Source organism: Amphiura filiformis, chromosome 8 (genome assembly GCF_039555335.1).
Source record: "Amphiura filiformis chromosome 8, Afil_fr2py, whole genome shotgun sequence".
Lineage (NCBI taxonomy): Eukaryota > Metazoa > Echinodermata > Ophiuroidea > Amphilepidida > Amphiuridae > Amphiura > Amphiura filiformis.
Genome location: NC_092635.1, coordinates 56,726,732 through 56,734,231, shown reverse-complemented (window position 1 = coordinate 56,734,231; position 7,500 = coordinate 56,726,732). Strand labels below are relative to the sequence as shown.

The following is a 7,500-nucleotide window of genomic DNA, read 5'->3' as shown; positions in this document are numbered from 1 at the left end:
AAGTGCCATCATCGTGCTGTGTAATTTGTGGAAGGAGTAGCATTTTTAGTGAAATCACGTTTTTGGCCATTGACCGGAAGTGAATGACCTTTGACCTGAAGTTGATCCTGTTTTATTTGTCCCCCCCACCCAATGGTCCTAATGACCAACTATGGTCAACATGGCTCAAAGCATATGGCTACGGTGGCTCATTATAAGATTGACAGAAAGAAAGAAAGAAACAAGAGCTATATAGAAAGTCATGCGAGACATGACACACAAGCCGACCTGTTAATGGGTCAAGTTTGAGCAATTTAGAAATTTGACCTTTGACCCCTAAACTTTGACCTTTGGGGTCATAAATATTTTTAACATGTTTAGAATGTCGTAAGAATAATTCCTGTTGAATTTGAGCTCGATTGGACCAATTTCGAATTTGACCTTTGACCCTATAACTTGACCCTTGGGTCACGGATGGGGTCAACTGCTCTTGCATTGTGCTTAGGATGTCATAAGAAAGATTCCTGGTGAATTTCAGCTTAATCGGAACTTATACATGGATTTTGATTTTTTTTTAATTTTTGATTGACCTTTTGACCCCTTAATGACCTTTGACTTCAATGGAAAAAAAACCTTACGTACACCGACAAAATGCATTGTTCCAATTTTAATTAAAAAATTCTAGCAAGTTTAGTTCTTGAGATAAAAATTCTTGAAGTTATTCAGCTAAAAACAGAAAGTGACCCCTTAATGACCTTTGACCCCCAAAATAAAAATACCATGCATACATCAGGGAACACTGATCCATGTATGATGGTTATTTTATTCTGGTCTGTTTATCTTTTGAGATAAAAATGTTTTGAACATTTTTGATAATTTTGGTTTTTGACCGGAAGTGACCCCTTAATGACCTTTGACCCCAAAACTGTAGGCATCCTAAAGACCCTGGCTAGTAGCGATGCATGTGTGCTAATGGCGACTCTCTGCTATGTAATTTGTAAAGACAGTGATTTTTTGAATATTTTTAGCTTTCAGACCTGAAGTGACCCCTTAATGCCCTGTTGACCCCTTATCTGTGAACACCCTATAGACACCGACCAAAGTCAAGTCACATGAAATAAGCATGTCACCATCACATGTTATTTGTGGAAGAAGATACATTTTATAGTAAAAATCGCATTTTAGCCATTGTGAGCAGGTCAAAGGTCAAATGGAGTTCAATGTCATGTAACATGTGGGGACATGGTCAGTGGTGTTTGTGACCAAGTATGATCAAAATCGGTCAAAGCATATCAGAGCTAGGGCGAAACGTGGCAAATCACGCAAAATGTCACGTTTTGCTAAGAAAAAGCAAAAAAAATCACGTTTTTGACCATTGTAGCTAGGTCAAAGGTCAGATGCAAGTCAAAGTCATATGACATGTGCGGGCAATGCCAACGGTCCTTCTGACAACGTTTAGTTAAAATACGTCAACCCGTGACTGAGTTATACGTACGAATGTGGTCGACAGAAAGAAGAAGAACTAGACTTAGCTGTGGTCTAAGACCACGAACACAGCCGTTTTGTGACCCCTTAATGACATTTGACCCCAAAATATATGAAAATCCCATAAACATTGGCTAATGTCAACGTATGTGTGCACGTGGCATAACTTTGCCATGTTATTTATGGCAGAAGGGGCATTTTGAAGGCTTTTATGTCTCAGACCGGAAGTGACCCCTTAATGACCTTTTACCCCAAATAAAAAATACCACGTATACACTGAGTAACATCAATTCATGAGTGAATGTACCGTCTCTGTGCTATATTTTTCTTGGCTGATAAAGTTTTTGAAGTTATTTCGTTTTATACCGGAAGTGACACCTTAATGACCTTTGACCTCAAATCTGTGTACACCCCATAGACACTGGGTAATAGCAATGCATGTGTGTAAGTGGCATCACTGTCCTACGTAATTTGTGGGAGAAGATGCATTTTAAAGGTATTTCGTTTTATACCGGAAATGACCCCTTAATGACCTTTGACCCCAAATAAAAAAAATACCATATATACATTGGGTAAACACAATTCATGTGTGAACATATCATCACTCTCCTATGTTTTTCTTAGTTTATACAATTTTTGAAGATATTTCGATTTATACCGGAAGTGACCACTTAATGACCTTTGACCCAAAATCTGTGTACACCACATTGACACTGGTTAATAACAATGCATGTGTGCAAGTGGCATCACTGTCCTACGTAATTTGTGGGAGAAGATGCATTTAAAAGGTATTTCGTTTTATACCGGAAATGACCCCTTAATGACCTTTGACCCCAAATAAAAAATACCATATATACATTGGGTAAACGCAATTCATGTGTGAACATATCATCACTCTCCTATGTTTTTCTTAGTTTATACAATTTTTGATAATATTTCGATTTATACCGGAAGTGACCACTTAATGACCTTTGACCCAAAATCTGTGTACACCACATTGACACTGGTTAATAACAATGCATGTGTGCAAGTGGTGTCATTGTCATACGTAATTTGTGGGAGAAGATGCATTTTAAAGGTATTTTGTTTTAAACCGGAAGTGACCCCTTAACGACCTTTTGACCCCAAATAAAAAAATACCACATGTACATTGGGTAACTGCAATTCAAATGTGAACATACCGTTACTGTCCTATGTTTTCCTGAGCTGATAAAAAAATTTGAAGGTATTCCGTTTTATGCCGGAAGTGACCCCTTAATGACCTTTGACCCCAAATATGTGTACACCTTATAGACACTGGGTAATTACAATGCATGTGTGCAAGTTGCGTCACTGTCCTACGTAATTTGTAGGAGAAGGTGCATTTTGAGTTGAAATCACGTTTTTGACCTCTGTGACCCCAACATGACATTTGACCCCACGAGTTTCATGTGGCATGTAGGGGCAAGGTCAATGATCATTGTGACGAAGTTAGGTCAAAATCGATGTAAGCATGTGAGTGCTAGAGCAAATGAAATGGTTGACAGAAGAAGAAAGAAGAAGAACTAGACTTAGCTGTGGTCTAAGACCACAAACACAGCCGTGTTGTGACCCCTTAATGACCTTTGACCCCAAAATATATGAAAACCCCATAGACATTGGCTAATGTCAATGTATGTGTGCACGTGGCATCACTTTGCCATGTTATTTGTAGCAGAAGGGGCATTTTGAAGGTTTTTCGTCTCAGACCGGAAGTGACCCCTTAATGACATTTGACCCCAAATAAAAAAAATACCACATATGAATTGGGTAACCACAATTCATGTGTGAACATACCGTTACTGTCCTATGTTTTTCTTAGCAAATAAAAATTTTTGAAGGTTTTTCGTTTTATACCGGAAGTGACCCCTTAATGACCTTTGACCCCAAATCTGTGTACACCCCATAGACACTGGGTAATAACAATGCATGTGTGCAAGTGGCGTCACTGTTCTACTTAATCTGTGGAAGAAGATGCATTTTAAAGGTATTTCGTTTTATACCGGAAGTGACCCCTTAATGAGATTTGACCCCAAATAAAAAAATACCACATATACATTGGGTGACTGCAGATCACGTGTGAACATACCGTTACTGTCCCATGTTTTACTTAGCTTATAAATTTTTTTTTAAATATTTCGTTTTTTACCGGAAGTGACCCTTAATGACCTTTGACCCCAAATCTGTGTACACCCCATAGACACTGGGTAATAACAATGCATGTGTGCAAGTGACGTCTCTGTCCCACATAATTTGTGGAAGAAGATGCATTTTAAAGGTATTTCTGTTTATACCGGAAGTGGCCCCTTAATGAGCTTTGACCCCAAATAAAAAAAAATACCACATATACATTGGGTGACTGCAGATCATATGTGAACATACCGTTACTGTGCTATGTTTTACTTAGCTAATAAAATTTTTTGAAGGTTTTTCGTTTTATACCGGAAGTGACCCCTTAATGACCTTTGACCCCAAATCTGTGTACACCACATAGACACTGGGTAATAGCAATGCATGTGTGCAAGTGGGGTCACTCTCCACCGTAAGTTGTGGGAGAAGATGCATTTTAGTTGAAATCACGTTTTTGACCCCTGTGACCCCTGCATGACCTTTGACCCCACAAGTTTCATGTGACATGTAGGGGCACGGTCAATGATCATTGTGACCAAGTTAGGTCAAAATCGATGTAAGCATGTGAGTGCTAGAGCAAATGTAATGGTTGACAGAAGAAAGAAGAAAGAATTCGTTTTATACTGGAAATGACCCCTTAATGACCTTTGACCCCAAATCTGTGTACACCCGTAGACACTGGGTAATGACAATGCATGTGTGCAAGTGACGTCACTGTCCTACGTAGTTTGTGGGAGAAGATGCATTTTAAAGGTATTTCGTTTTATACCGGAAGTGACCCCTTAATGACCTTTGACCTAAAATAAAATAAATACCACATATACACTGGGTAACCACAATTCATGTGTGAACATACCGTTACTTGCACATCCGCCATCGGCGATGTGCATTCTTTTTACCGCGTTCTTGCACATCCGCCATCGGCGATGTGCATTCTTTTTATCGCGTTCTTGCACATCCGCCATCGGCGATGTGCATTCTTTTTACCGCGTTCTTCTTCTTCTTAAGTTAGGCGTGCAGCCTAACTTATTTTTTTCTTGCTGTTTCTTTCTTTCTTTCTTTCTCACAATTGACTACTAGTGCTACATCCGTGATCGGATGTAGACCAAACGCATAGCCAAGCCGTATTGGGTAAGTGGCTACAAAAGTCTTAAAATGTTTTAATATCGGAGGTCATCCAGGGGTCACAGGGGTCAAAATGGTCATTTTTGCCTCATATGTGCCGCACCCCCCATTATAATTAGGGGCAAAACATGGAGACATCTAGTCTAGTGTTTTGATAAACAAGAGAAAACCACAGGCAATGGTTCTGCTGTCTGTGCTTCAAAACGTGTAAAATTTCGTCTGGATTCGTCTATTGCCAGGTGGTGAGTGCCGTGCATTCTCTAAATTCAGTACATTTCCATCGTCAACCGTGTGGAAAATGTCATACGGCCGGGCGGTTTCACAAGTTGCCGGCTCTATCATACCAGTCGCTGCCTGGCTATTGCAGCTGCAATCCATACATCAAAACGTGTAAATTTTGGCTATTCCAACTGCAATCCATACACCCTTCATGCAAGACATGACTGGAATCGTCCACACAGGGAGTGAATATTACAAACGGAGGTAATTGAGGTAGGCCCATTCGAAATTCACACGCCCTGTGTGGGAGATTAAGATAATGTCTTCCGGAGAGGTTGTATGAATTTCAACTGGAACAGCCCAGTTGGGGTGTATGAAACCACAAGTGGGCGATTCACACGAAACAAACTGAGGTATGTTCAGATGCCAATTTTGTTACATATCTTGAGTGTAACTTGTGATGTGATGCCTGTATGCTAGATATAAACAGCTACATCATTTCCACTGATGGCTATAGGGTGTGGGGGGGGTGGGGGTGGGGGTGATATCTTGGCTAAAACTGCATCACGCCTTCCCATGATGCATTTATGAAAATCAATAATCCCACTATATAGTTTCTACAGATGACGCAATAATGGTGAACAAGGGGGTGAGGGGGAAGCAAGATGTTGAAATATGACCGCATTAAACCACAAAGGTCATGTGAGGTCAAAGGTCAGGTCAAATTTAAAGTTGCTCTGATTGGGCTGTAACTCGGGGAAAATGATCCTGACACTTGGGGAGTATGAAACCGCAAAGGTCATGTGAGGTCAAAGGTCAGGTCAAATTACAAGTTGCTCCGATTGGGCTGTAACTCGGGGAAAATGATCCCTGACACTTAGGGAGTATAAAACCGCAAAGGTCAAGTGAGGTCAAAGGTCAGGTCAAATTTGAAGTTGCTCCAATTAGGCTGTAAGTCGGGGAAAATGATCCCTGACACTTTGGGAGTATAAAACCACAAAGGTCATGTGAGGTCAAAGGTCAGGTCAAATTTAAAGTTGCTCCAATTGGGCTGTAAGTGGGGGGAAATGATCCCTGACACCTGGGGAGTATAAAACCACAAAGGTCAAGTGAGGTCAAAGGTCAGGTCAAATTTGAAGTTGCTCCAATTAGGCTGTAAGTCGGGGAAAATGATCCCTGACACTTGGGAAGTATTAAACCGCAAAGGTCATCCGAGGTCAAAGGTCAGGTAAAATTTAAAGTTGCTCTGATTGGGCTGCAATTCGGGAAAATAATCCCTGACACTTGAGAAGTATGAAACTGGAAAGGTCATCCAAGTTCAAAGGTCAGGTCAAATTTAAAGTTGCTCCGATCAGGCTGCAACTTGCGGCAAATGATCCCTAACACTTGGGGAGTGTAAAACCGAAAAGGTCATCCGAGGTCAAATTTAACGTTGCTCAGAATATGAAACCGAAAAGGTCAACCGAAGACAAAGGTCGGGTCAAATTTCACGTTGCACAGTATTGCTGCGTGATGATGTCATCACAGTCATACGCCTAACTTACCTCGTGCCCTTGCAAAGGGCACAGTTGCTCTAGTTCTTTTTCTTTGCACAGCCGCCATCGGCGCTGTGCATTGTTTTTACCGCGTTCTTGCACATCCGCCATCGGCGATGTGCATTCTTTTTACTGCGTTCTTCTTGCACAGCCGCCATCGGCGCTGTGCATTGTTTTTACCGCGTTCTTCTTTCTTCTGTCAACATTTTGCAGACCCCCCCTCTTGAAATTTACAAATTGCTCTAGCTCCGACATACTTTCATGGATTTCAACCAAACTTAGACACACTTATCACAGGCACTTGCTACAAATGTCACATGATCAATTTCCGGTCAAAGATCATCCACTTCCGGTCAATGATCAAAAACGTGATTTTCACTCAAAATGCTTCTTCTTCCACATAGTACATAGCATCGTGACGTCACTTGCACACATGCATCATCTATAGCCAGTGTCTAAAAGTTATACCACAAAATTGGAATCAAAGGTCATTAAGGGGTCACTTCCGGTAAAAGTCTGAAAAATTTGTAAAAATATTCAAAAATCACTGTCTTTACAAATTACATAGCAGAGAGTCGCCATTAGCACACATGCATTGCTACTAGCCAGGGTCTTTAGGATGTCTACAGTTTTGGGGTCAAAGGTCATTAAGGGGTTACTTTCGGTCAAAAACCAAAGTTATCAAAAATGTTTTAAAAAAATTTATCTCAAAATGTAAACAGACCAGAGTAATATAATCAACATACATTAATCAAGGTTATCTGATGTATGCATGGTATTTTTATTTTGGGGGTCAAAGGTCATTAAGGGGTCAATTCCTGTTTTTATCTAAATATTTTGAAGAATTTTTATCTCAACAACTAAACAAAGTAGAATTTTTTATTTAAAATTGAAACAATGCATTTTGTCGGTGTACATGTGGTTTTTTTTTTTTCATTGAGGTCAAAGGTCAGTAAGGGGTCAAAAGGTGAATCAAAAAAAAAAAAAAATCAAAATCCATGTATAAGTG

The 7,500-nt window shown here is 40.1% G+C and overlaps 1 long non-coding RNA gene across 1 annotated transcript in view; it reads right to left on the bottom strand.

The window, feature by feature from the left end:
- Positions 1–7,500, bottom strand: part of LOC140159268 (uncharacterized) — a 486,168-nt gene that overhangs the window by 366,051 nt on the left and 112,617 nt on the right. The gene's annotated exons all lie outside the window — the stretch shown is intronic.